This window comes from Chiloscyllium plagiosum, chromosome 28, assembly GCF_004010195.1.
Source record: "Chiloscyllium plagiosum isolate BGI_BamShark_2017 chromosome 28, ASM401019v2, whole genome shotgun sequence".
NCBI classification, from domain to species: domain Eukaryota; kingdom Metazoa; phylum Chordata; class Chondrichthyes; order Orectolobiformes; family Hemiscylliidae; genus Chiloscyllium; species Chiloscyllium plagiosum.
The window spans coordinates 42,052,727-42,065,056 of NC_057737.1; the positions used below are offsets into that span (position 1 = coordinate 42,052,727).

Below are 12,330 nucleotides of genomic sequence, written 5' to 3' on the forward strand. Positions count from 1 at the left end.
TTTTGGTGGCAAGAACTGGAAGGCAGGTTACTACCTAAATGGAATCAATTTAGGTAAAGGGGCAGTACAAACAGATCTGGGTGTTCTTGTACACCAGTCAATGAAGGTAAGCATGCAGGTACAGCAGGTAGTGAAGAAGGCTAATAGTATGCTGGAAAAGCGCAGCAGGTCAGGCAGCACCAAAGGAGAAGGAGAATCGACGTTTGGGCGGAGAGGTCGGGAAGAAGATTGCAGGTCAAGAAGGCGGTGCTGAGTCTGAGGGCTGGGACTGAGAAAAGGAGGGGGGAGGGTAAATGAGGAAGCTGGAGAAATCCGCATTCATCCCCTGTGGCTGGAGGGTTCCTAGGCGGAAGATGAGTCGCTCTTTCTCCAGGCGTCGTGTTGCCATGGTCTGGCAATGGAGGAGGCCAATGACCTGCATGTCCTTGACGGAGTGGGAGGGAGAGTTAACGTCGACTCTCCTTCTCCTTTGATGCTGCCTGACCTGCTGCACTTTTCCAGCAACACATTTTTAAGCTCTGATCTCCTGCATCTGCAGTCCTCACTTTCTCCTAATAGTATGCTGGCCTTCATAACAAGAGGGATTGTGTATAGAAGCAAAGAGGTTCTTCTGCAGCTGTACAGGGCCCTGGTGAGACCACACCTCGAGTACTGTGTGCAGTTCTGGTCTCCAAATTTGAGGAAAGAATTCTGGCTATTGAGGGAGTGCGGCCTAGATTCACGAGGTCAATTCCTGGAATGGCGGGACTACCTTACGCTGAAAGACTGGAGCACCTGGGCTTGTATACCCTTGAGTTTAGAAGACTGAGAGGGGATCTGATTGAAACATATAAGATTATTAAAGGATTGGACACTCTTGAGGCAGGAAACATGTTTCCAATGATGGGTGAGTGCCGGACCAGAGGACACAGCTTAAAAATACAGGGTAGACCATTTAGGACAGAGATGAGGAGAAAATTCTTCACCCAGAGAGTGGTGGCTGTGTGGAATACTCTGCCCCAGAGGGCAGTGGAGGCCCAGTCTCTGGATTCACTTAAGAAATAGTTAGTTAGAGCTCTCAAGGATAGTAGAATCAAGGGTTATGGAGATAAGGCAGGAACAGGATACTGATTAAGAATGATAAGCCATGATCATATTGAATGGTGGTGCAGGCTTGAAGGCAGAGTGGCCTACTCCTGGACCTATTGTCTATCTACCTCTGCCTTAAAAAATATTTAAAGATTCCATATCCACTGCCTTTTGTGGAAGTGAATTCCACAGACTCACAATGCTCTGACAGAAAATGTTCCTTCGTTTCTGTTTTAAAAGGGCATCCCCTTATTTTAAAATTATGACCCCTTGTTCTCGACTTTTGGACCAGAGGAAAGATCCTTTTAACATTCACCCAGTCAAGTCCCCTCAGGATCTTATACATTTCAATTAAGTTAACTTTGGTATGCTTTCCTTTATTGGTCAGAGTATTGAGTACAGGAGTTGGGAAGTCATGTTGATGAGAGGCATGGATAGGATAAATAGACAAAGTCTTTTCCCTGGGATCGGGGAGTCCAGAACTAGAGGGCATAGGTTTAGGGTGAGAGGGGAAAGTTATAAAAGAGACCTAAGGGGCAACTTTTTCACACAGAGGGTGGTACGTGTATGGAATGAGCTGCCAGAGGATGTGTTGGAGGCTGGTACAGTTGCAACATTTAAGAGGCATTTGGATGGGAATATGAATAGGAAGGGTTTGGAGAGATATGGGCCAGGTGCTGGCAGGTGGGACTAGATTGGGTTTGGATATCTGGTCGGTGTGGACTGGTTGGACCGAAGGGTCTGTTTCCATGCTGTACATCTCTATGACTCTACTAAATTCCAGACAAAACATGCTTAACTCATTTAGCCTTTCTTCAAAAGGCAAAGTTAAAAATCACACAACACCATGTTATAGTCCAACAGGTTTAACTGGAAGCACTAGCTTTCGGAGCTAGTTGGGTTAGGGTTAGATGAAGGAGCAGCGCTTGAAAACTAGTGCTTCCAATTAAACCTGTTGGACTATAACCTGGTGTTGTGTGACTTTTAACTTTGTACATCCCAGTCCAACACTGGCATCACCAATTCAAAAGGCAATCCACTCATTCCAGGTATTAGTCTCTAATATTCTCTGAACTGCTTCCAACACATTAACATCCTTCCATAAGTACTGTGACCAGTACTGCAATGCTAGAAATAGGGGACACGCTTTTAAAATAAAGGATCTCCCATTGATGGCAGAGCTGAGGAAATTTTCCTTTCTCAGAGAACTATTTTCATGAGAAAACAGTGGAGACAGGATAATTTAATTTATGACTGAGTGAGATAGATTTGAGATAGACAAAGAACTAAAAGTTTATGGGGAAGGCTAGTGTTGAAGATAGAGTTGAAACCAAGTCAGATCAGCCTTGGAACTTATTGAATGGCAGGGTTTCTGAGATGAACATACCACCAGCTGCCCACAATGTTGTGAGCGATCGGGACAGACCCTGACTGAGAAAGAGGGACAATTGGAACACCCTGAGAGGATGATGCAGAGGGTAAATGGTGCCCAATATGAGCAGACGCCTCTACAACGAAACAACTGCAGAAATGGCTGGAGACACTCGGCAGGTCTGGTAGCACCTGTGCAGGGAAAGCAGAGTTCGTCTCCTCGGTCCAGCGACCCCGCTTCAGAAACTTGTTGCACGTGCACTCGGCCCCATCCAAAGCCCCAGAATGTGGGCGTGTCTCCAACGAGCCACGTGCTTCCCCAAGTAACCCGGTCCCTACCGGTTCGGGAATTGGGTCACACCGGGATCTACCACCTCACCAAGGGAAGGGGGTCTGCTGGAAACATTGAGCACGTGACTTTTTTTTTGTGACCGAAGGGAGCGGGGTAATCAGAGCTGAAGGGGTGTTCAGTGTTAATAACTCCGTGTGAGGCGTCTCCAATTCCGTGAGCGGCCGTTTGACGGATTGGGCGGTTGGTTTGATAGGTTGTTCCACCCCCTCCCCCCCCGTGCTGGAGGTGTTGGTGTGAGCCGAGGCCTCCATTTGCCGCTGGATTGGTGTCGGCGGGACAAGGATAACAACAACAACTGGAGGCGGCAGCATGTCCGGTAAGGGCCTTCTCCACGGTAGCGGGGCCTCATCTCCCGCAGCGGGTAGCCGTCGTCTTCTCTTGCCTGACACCCAGCTCTCGGCCCCGGGGAAATGTGCGTTTTCATCATCGCTTCCCCGGCCCTGATGGGCTGGTTCCTGACGGTGTAGCGAAGAGGGGTGGGGGGGTTAGTGAGAGGAATCCCAGGCGGTTTTCCAGCTTGTCCTCCTTCCCCCCCGCGGCTGCCAGCCCCCGTGCCCCCGCGGCTCCCAGCCCCCGTGCCGCTGCGGCCTGGTGAAGCAGCGTGACGCAGTTCCAAATGACCCGGCCACCTCAGCCGCCATTTTGAGGGTCGGGGCGGGAAGGGAGACCGCCGCTTTCCCCAACATCACCCTTTTCCCTGATCCCTCAAAACTACCACCTTTCCTTTCTATATCTCTGCCCCCTTCCCCCATCCTCCAAATGGTTTCCCCCCAAAGCGACCCCCTTTCTCCCTCTGCCCCCTGCACCCCCAAAGTGACCCCCGACGCCATTTGCATAAGTACCACTCAGGGTGGAGTGAAAGCTCCTTTCTGCGATTCAGTGAGCACAGTTTGGTCATTCACTTACCTGTGTGTGGTATTTTTATATATGCACGTACCTTGTGCAGGAGAGTGCAGTGAAATCGTGAGTTTCTGAGATTTAAAAAAATGAGTTTCTGCAGAAAATAGTGATCAGTTTTCATTTGAATAGTGTAGTTTAGATGCAAGAGAATTGATTTGGAGTGGTGCTTTTGTGAATTAAATTTCTCTCTCGGACACCGAGTGAAGAAAGCATCTTTGTTACTGTATTCTGCCTGGGGTAACAGCTGTTGAAGATACTAGCTTGTATGCTGTACTTTCTGCGCAAACTATTACTGTGCAAAGTTTGAGGCCCTTAACTAAGTGTGTTATGTACCTCATTGTAATTGGAATGTGCCCTACTGTAGATTAAATCATGGGTATTAAATTAAAATGACTAAAAATAAGTTAATGAAAACATTTCATGTACAGCTGAAAATGGATTGTGGAGGAGTACATGTAGTAATAAGTTAAAAATCACAATACCAGATTATAGGAGGCTCCAGCATTGTGACCCTTGGGTTAAATTCACTATCAGTTATCTCTCTCATGAGAGACTAGCTGTCTGGTACTGCTGTACTTCTATAAAGCCACACAAATCTACTTGTAACCTGTAACTTACCTTGCATTTACAAAGAAAGATCTCACTACCCCCAACTACAAACATTTTACTAGGTAGACTAGTATTAGGTGATTGGAGGAGTCAGTGTTGAACTGGGGTGGACAAAGTTAAACCTCTCAACACCAGGTTATAGACCAACAGGGTTTATTTGGAGAATCTAGCTTTCAGAGCGCTGCTCCTTCAGGTGGTTGTGGTTGAAGCTTTTGCAGTTTAGACTTAAGGTGTTTGGTGTGTTCACACCTGAGGGTCAAATGGTAACTACCTAAAACCCTCAAGGTTCTGAGTTGGAAAGCAAGTGACACTTGATGGATTGACATTTGAAGGCATATTTTAGAATAACTACAAGGTAATTTTAAGGATTCAAGTGTCTTTGTGTAAAAGTTATTCTCTACTGCAAAATACTATAGTGACCAAAAGTCTCAATTACTTCAAAGGAACTTGGGCTAGTATCTAACAAGTATATTTAAAGGTACAAATTCATTATTTTGCTGTCACAGTAGGAGGCAAAATTTTACAATCCTGTTAATCTCAAATTCAAACTAAACATCTGCATCACTTTTTTTCACTGTTAAAATGTAATCTTTTGGCAGCCTGACTGGTTTTGGCAGCATTGGTTCAATCCTGCACCAGCTGAGGTTACCTTGAAGGACTCTCTTCTGAACCTCCCTCCTCATGTGAAGCATTGTGACCCTTGGGTTAAATTCACTATCAGTTATCTCTCTCATGAGAGACTAGCTGTCTGGTACTGCAGTGACGTTACTTTGCACCTAACATGAGTCTACTCACTATATTGAATCTTTGATTTGGAGATACCTACTAGTTGATTTTAATATTAATTGAGCATTAAGACTGCTACCACCTTGCTCAAGATGTCGGTTAAACTGTTCACAATTAAATAGGGCAAGGGCTTGAAAGGTGGAGTGCTTTATTTTTAAATTTTAATTATTTTATTTAATTATTTTAATCATTTCTTACAATGGCTGCTGGAGAAACATCTTTTGCTTATGATTTTTATTCAGCATGATTCACTACCAGTTGAGATTGCAGCAATTTTACTGCAATTTCCCTTATGTCAGTTTCCTTGAGTCAAGAGGGTTTTGTACACGGTTGCTTAACTGTTGTAATTTTACAGAATAGCCTTTAATATCCATTCACTCGCTGAAGCACTCTTTTAACTTTATTTTTATGAGCTGATCTTCGAGTTCACTAAACTGGGTAAAAGGAACTAATTCCAACCTGCTTTTACAAGTCTCTTTTTGAGGTAAATCTTTTAAAAGTGAGCAAGGTTGCGACGGCACATAACACAAGCAGTCACTGATTTTTTTTTTAAAAACTTTCTTTTAAATTAACAGATTATGGAAATTACAGTCAGCCTGGAGCTCAAGCACAAAGGTATGCATGCATGTCAGGAGTTAAAAGAACAAACTTGTCCAAAGAGAAATAATCAGAAATTTGAAAGGCAGAACATACTCAATACACAAGTTGTTGTTTTCACAGTTGCTGACAGCTGAATCTCTGAATAAAATAAAAGCAAAATATTGCAAAGTTGGAGATCTGAAATTTTAAGTGCTGGAAATAATCAGAACATTTCTCCCCTCAAGGCTGCTCCACCATTCAGTAGGATCATGGCTGATCTGATGTTCTTCATTCCATTTTCTTGCTCTTGCCTCTACTTGATTCCCCAACTCAAGAATCTATAGCTGAGCCTTAAATGTACACAAGGATGCTGCTCCCACAGTGCTGTGGGGGAAGGAGATTCAAAGGCCATCAACCCTCTGAAAGAAGAAATTCATTCTCCTATCAATCCTAAAGTGAGAACCCTTTATTCTGACAGTATACCCTCTGGTCCCAGACTTTCCCCTGAGGTGTAACATCCTCAGCATTTATCCTGGAAAGCCCCTTAAGAATTCTGTATGTTTCCATGAAATCACCTCATTCTTCTAAACTCCAGTGGATAGAGTCCCAATATGTTTAGCCTTTGGTCATGAGATATTCTTTCAAACCAGAGATCATCCTGGTCAACTTTCTCTGAACTCCCTCCAATGAAACAATATCTTCACTTCTTTAAGTGGACTAAACTGCTCACAGCACTCGAGATGTGGTCTCACCAACATCTTCTACAGTTGCAGTAAGACTTCCCTATTCTTTTCCTTCAACCCCCTTGAAATAAGGGCTAACATTCCATTCACCTTCCTGATTTCCTGCTGCACCTGTGTAGTAGTTTTGTGGTGTTTCATGCACAAGTTCAGCCAGCTTTGTATTACAGCTTTCTGCAGTTTTTCTGTTAAAATCTGTTCTCCCTTCGAAAACAAATAATTTCGCATTTTCCCATTTTATAGTAATTTTCCACGTATCCCACATTTACCAACTTAATGCCCACTTAACCTGTAAACTGTTTTGTATCCATCTTGCAGCCTGCCTTTTCCCCTTATTTTTTTGTCATCTGCAAATTTGACGAAGGTATATTCACTTCCTCCTTTCAATTCATTAATATGTGTAAACAGTTGTGGTGCCAGCACTGAACATTGTGGAACTGTACTGATCATGGGCTGCCAAACTGAAAAAGAACCTCACGTCCCCACTTGTTGTTTCCTGTCCACTAGCCAATTCTCTGTCCATACCAATATCCTACTGCCATCATTGTGGGCTGTTATCGCATGGCTTAACCTTTTGTGAGGTACCTTGCTGAATGCCTTCTGCAAGTCCAAATATAACACATCTACTGAATACCCTCTATCCATGCTGGTTGAGACTTGCTCTCAAAATTCTCAAATTACACATTCAGAAGCCATTCTGACTGCTTCATTAGATTGTGGTCTTTCAAATGTTCTGACATTACTTCATAGGAATTGATTCCAATACTTTTCCAACATTACTTGTTAGGTTAATTAGCCTGTACAGAGGAACCTCAATTATCCAGCATTCGATTATCCGAATATCGGGTTATCCGGCAAGATCACAAGGTCCCGATACTTGGCTAAACTGTTATCCGGAATTCAATTAACTGAGTGAAATACTCCCCACCCGTGTCCTTCAGATAATCAAGGTTCCTCTGTAGTTACTTGCTTTTTGCGTTCCTCCAGCAGATCTGGCAACACTTGTAGAGAACGCAGTTAGTTAATGGTTTGAGTCCAACTTGCTTTCTTCAGATTTTGTGTTCCAAAGAATCATATTGAACTCTGTGTAAACTGCTTCTCTCTTCAAGATGCTACCAGAGCTGATGTGTTTTTCTAGCATTTGCTTTTTTTGTTCCTGAATATCAGCAATGTGGTTCCTTTAACTGAAATTTCAAAACCTGGAATGTTAATCTTACTGTTTCTCACTGTGTAAGTCTAACTGGACTGTATTTGATGAGGTGTATTTCAGTTGAAACTGTTTGTCTTTTGTACTACATAAGCTTTGCAAGACCAGTATTTGCCATTGAAGGTGGTGGTGGGCTGCCGTTTTTGACATCTGCAGTCCAGTGATGTAGATGAATCCTCTGTTAAGGAATTCCGGTATTTTTGACCCTGTAACATATAGTTCCAAATCGGGAGTGTTTGACTCTGAGGGGAACCTGCTTGTCATCCACTTGTCCTCACTAAGTACAAATGTGCTGATCAGCCTATGTATATTTAATCAGGTAACAGTTTGTCTGTTCCTCTAATGGAAGGCAAACATTAGTCTATAAATAGCTGAAAATGTGTTGCTGGAAAAGTGCAGCAGGTCACATTTTCCAGCAACACATTTTCAGCTCTGATCTCCAGCATCTGCAGCCCTCACTTTCTCTCGAAGATTAGTCTATAAATAGCCAGGTAATGGTTATTGTAACTTGATTGGAATAAATGCATTCTGGAGTTTTTGGCATGGGGTTTATGATGTCATCAAATATGGAAAATTAGCCAAAATTTGGTTAAACTTTTGAACTATACAACATGTCACTATTTATTAACATGGTTTACAGAAGGCACTTTTTTTTTTGTTTGAAGACTGTGATCGACTCTAGCTGTTCTGAGAAATGTATAAATCAAGGGTTAAACAAATTGAAAGCTCTCATGAAGTCTGTAATGTCCTAGGTATAGTGAGATATGTAACAATGTCAAGGACTGGGGGGGAAAAAAACTTGATATAACTAAATGCTTCAAACATGCAGTCATTGACTGCAGTATAGTATGAATGAAGATTTGTTTTAATATCACTTTTACGTAAAATAAATCCTAGCTCAACGGCAATACAGTGGCTAAAGGTTGGTTCCTGATAAGGGCTTTGAAACCATGCAGAGCTTTTGTCAGCATATTGCTTTGGTTTTTTGACCGACAATGTCCTGATGTACGTGATATCATTGGGCTGTGAAGTACATAATTACAAGTAATGTTTTAGGGAAAGTCTATTAAAATGTGATCAATTTTCTTTATGGTATCTATATTTTTTTCTTCTTGCAGCTATGGAGCCTATGGTGCTCAATCAAGCCAAAGTTATGGGCATGCTTCACAGGTATATTAAGCTAATTGATTTGGGTTTGAGAGCAGTTTGGAAATCATGACTATTATACTCAGTCTTGCAGTGGAGGATAATTCACTTTTTCTCTGTGGTGCTCTTTGTATTTTTCATGTAAGTATTTTGATTTGGAAAAAGATTAGTGGCCACCACCTTACTACTAAATGGCTTTAGATTTTTAATCCTAAGTACTTCCTTTTGCCACTGGCTATTCTGGGAGTATCCAGTCCCATCATACAGGAGGTGTGAATCAAACATTTGCAACTAAAAGATGTATTTCCCTACAAATCTCTGACTAGCTATGAGATCATGACATAAAACAGTCATGATGGATTAAACTTGAATCATATGATTAGATTCCCCACAGTGTGGAAACAGGCCATTTGGCCCAATAAATCTGCACCAATCCTCCAAAGAGGGACTCTTCAAAGAGTAACCCACCCATACCCATTTCCCACTGACTCATGCACCTAACACTATGGACAGTTTAACATGGTCAGTCCACCTGTCCTGGGATTGTGGGAGGAAATTGGGGCACCTGGAGGAAACTCGCGCAGACGTGGGGAGAATGTGCAAACTCCACACAGAGCACCCAAGACTGGAATCGAACCAAGGTCCCTGGTATTGTGAGGCTGCAGTGCTAACCACTGAGCCACCGTGCCACCTCAAAATTATTTGTCAATGCAGCTGCTTCTGATGCCTTCTTTATCAATCTTGTTTTTGATATAGGGGCTTAGTTATTCTTTTGCTGTGCATGTGGTCTTATTGGATGGGTTCAGTCATCTTTAGTTGTTCTAGTAAATTAACAGCCCTTTTTGAGTTACTCGTTCTTATTGCTTTTCAGCCTACTGTTTGTAGGTGCTACTACAAGAGCTAAACTTTAGTGTTCATGATTTTTTTCCCCCTGCTTGGTTTCAAGACGACATTACAAAGCATTATGGATATTTTACTGTTTCTGTATATTAATTACTGAATATGTAGTTTAGTAGTGTCCATACCTCTGAGCCAAGAGTCCTGGGATCAAGTCTCTTATCTGCTTCAGAAGTGTGTAATAACATCTGAATCTGGCTTAACAATTATTTGAGATTTCTATAATACTTAGAGCAAGTTTTATTCTGATTTCAATTTGCTTTTAAACAAGCACAAGTCGCCATTACGTGTTTTGATCAGATTGCCATTAGTAAAATCAACTTTCTTTATATCTGACTACGCTTAATACATTTTGATACTATATCATGTATAGAATCAAATGTGTAGTAAACTGAAGGCTTTCCAATAATCCATGGAGAGCGGTTTTAAATCTCTTGCTATTAGTTAGAGCTAATTAAATAGCTATTAAATTCTTGTCCAAGTACTTGATTTTTTTGTAGTTCTATTTCTTGTTGCACTTTTTTTATAGTTGTCTTTTTCTATTACACTATTTTAGGAAGCTGAGATCAATGTCTATATTTCTGCTACTTTTAGCCTTGATTGTTCCAGTGTTCTGGCAGTCCTTGTCCATGATCTGACCTTCACATTACTCAAAATTGTTCCCACGTTCTTACTTGGAAAAGACCTCATTCACCCATCACTGTGGACATAGATGTATTTGTACATTGGTCTGATGGCCTGAATCATCTCTGCCCTTGCCTTTCCTATTCCAAATCCTAGACATAGATCTCTACTCACCATTTCATGCCTCTTGTACATCTTTGACTTCCATCACTCCAGTACTGGCAGCTGCATCTTTTTAGATGTGATTTAGATACCTTACAGTATGGAAACAGGCCCTTCAGCCTAGCAAGTCCACACCAATTCTCCAAAGAGTAACCTATCCTATATTTACCCCTGATTAATGCACCTAATGCTATGGGCAATTTAGAATCACAAATTCACCTAGCCTGCACGTTTTTGGGTTTAGGGAGGAAACCCACGCAGATACTGGGAGAATGTGCAAACACCACACAGATCGTCACCTGAGGTAGGGATCGAACCCAGGTCGAAGGTGCTGTGAGGCAGCAGTGCTAACCATTGAGCCACCGTGCCGGGTGTGGGTCTTAATTCTACATCTACTCTCCTTATTTCCTTTTTGCATAAACTGTTCTATAACCTAATTCTTTGACCAAATGTCTGTTGTCTTTAAATAAAATTTGACACCAAGCTGCACAAGATTGTTAGGTAATGTTTCTGTGAATAGTTTGGGACATCTTTACTATTTAAAGATGATACGTGAATGCAAGATGACCACTCTGTGGCACTGTAATTTTTAACTTGCCCTACTCTCTGGTTGAAATACTGAAACAGTCCATTTGGGGTTTGTTCATCTTCTGGTATATCCCACTGAAGAAGCAAAACTACTAACCAGATTTGATCAAATGTTCCATATTCCTCTTTTTAAAATATAATTTTGAATAGTAACATTTTCTGCTTTCACCGTCAATGTTGGCAATGAGATTTAAAACTTATTGCAAGACAAATCCTTAATTTGTACATAACTCTTGATTGCTGGGACTCTGGTTTGGGGTGGAAATGACTTTTGAATGTATGCTTACTAATGTAGGTAAACAAGTAAGTGTGTGGAAACAGCAATAAATGTATTTAACTGGGTACTTTGATCGTATTTATAAGGAATTGATATTTCACACAAACTCTGCAGCTCTTGGCACTTTTACAGTACTGCACTGTAACAATGTCCTATTATTTACTTTGTGGGGCTTTGACCTAAATTTTGACTCCATAGTATCACTGAGAAGAGGCAGGCAGAAACTCACTTGCTGCTAAATGGCAGTTTTCATAAGTCTTAATACTGTTTCTAATGTAAGTTTTGTTTTCAGTTCGCAACTTTGGTTGCTTAACCTTGAGAGTCTAATTTCAACCAGCATTTATCAGTGGTGTAATGTGAGTTGATCATGCTTTTGACGCCATCCAGATGCACTCGTTATGAAATCATTGCACATCTTGAAAAGATGAGATGACATTTAATCTTTGTCACTTTGGTTCCAACTTCTATCTGTTTGGACAACTTGACTTGACATTTTGTTCTTTCTGTGTGAGGGATGATGAGATTTATTCATCCCAAATCTTTGCAAGCCATTTATTTTTCTATTACTCATGTAAAATTTGGGTACGATTATTAACTTGATGTTACTTATTTTCCAGTTACTCTTCCTTTTTGCTTTACGCCTTTTAAAAGATGAACTGCATTCCTGGGTCTTTCTAGTGTAATATGTAGTGTTTTTATTGGGAAATGAAGAATTTCTTTTTCAAGAATCCTCTGGACGGTATGCAGAACTAATCTGCAGATCTGTTGGCTCTAACTCCTTTTGCTTGACATCACCATAGTCCATCTTGAAATTTATTCTGTTGGATGTTCTGAGCTTTTGCTGCTACCATCAAGTTTGGTTGCTTTGCTCTTTTTTTAAGTTACTATAGCTTTCCTATCAACCAGGTTCAATAACGACAAATCTGAATGTTAACCCGAAGGTACCTAATTTTCTGCAAAACCTGCAAGAAGTTAAATCCTTCCCTTGTATACTAGCCATTGATCATTCAATGTTTTTGAGCTT

General features: G+C 41.5%; 1 protein-coding gene across 3 annotated transcripts in view; it reads left to right on the top strand.

The window, feature by feature from the left end:
* The window catches only part of taf15 (TAF15 RNA polymerase II, TATA box binding protein (TBP)-associated factor), a 39,658-nt gene that overhangs the window by 11,823 nt on the left and 15,505 nt on the right, over nt 1-12,330 (top strand). Inside the window, exons 1-2 of one of the 3 annotated variants that reach the window (XM_043718780.1) lie at nt 2,350-2,360; nt 10,076-10,077. The exons of 1 other annotated variant lie outside the window; for it this stretch is intronic. The gene's annotated coding sequence lies outside the window, so the exon portion shown is untranslated. Of the gene's footprint in view, nt 1-2,349; nt 2,361-7,458; nt 7,464-10,075; nt 10,078-10,560; nt 10,569-12,330 lie in introns of those variants that run through there. One more of the 3 variants, XM_043718778.1, reaches the window with a different exon arrangement.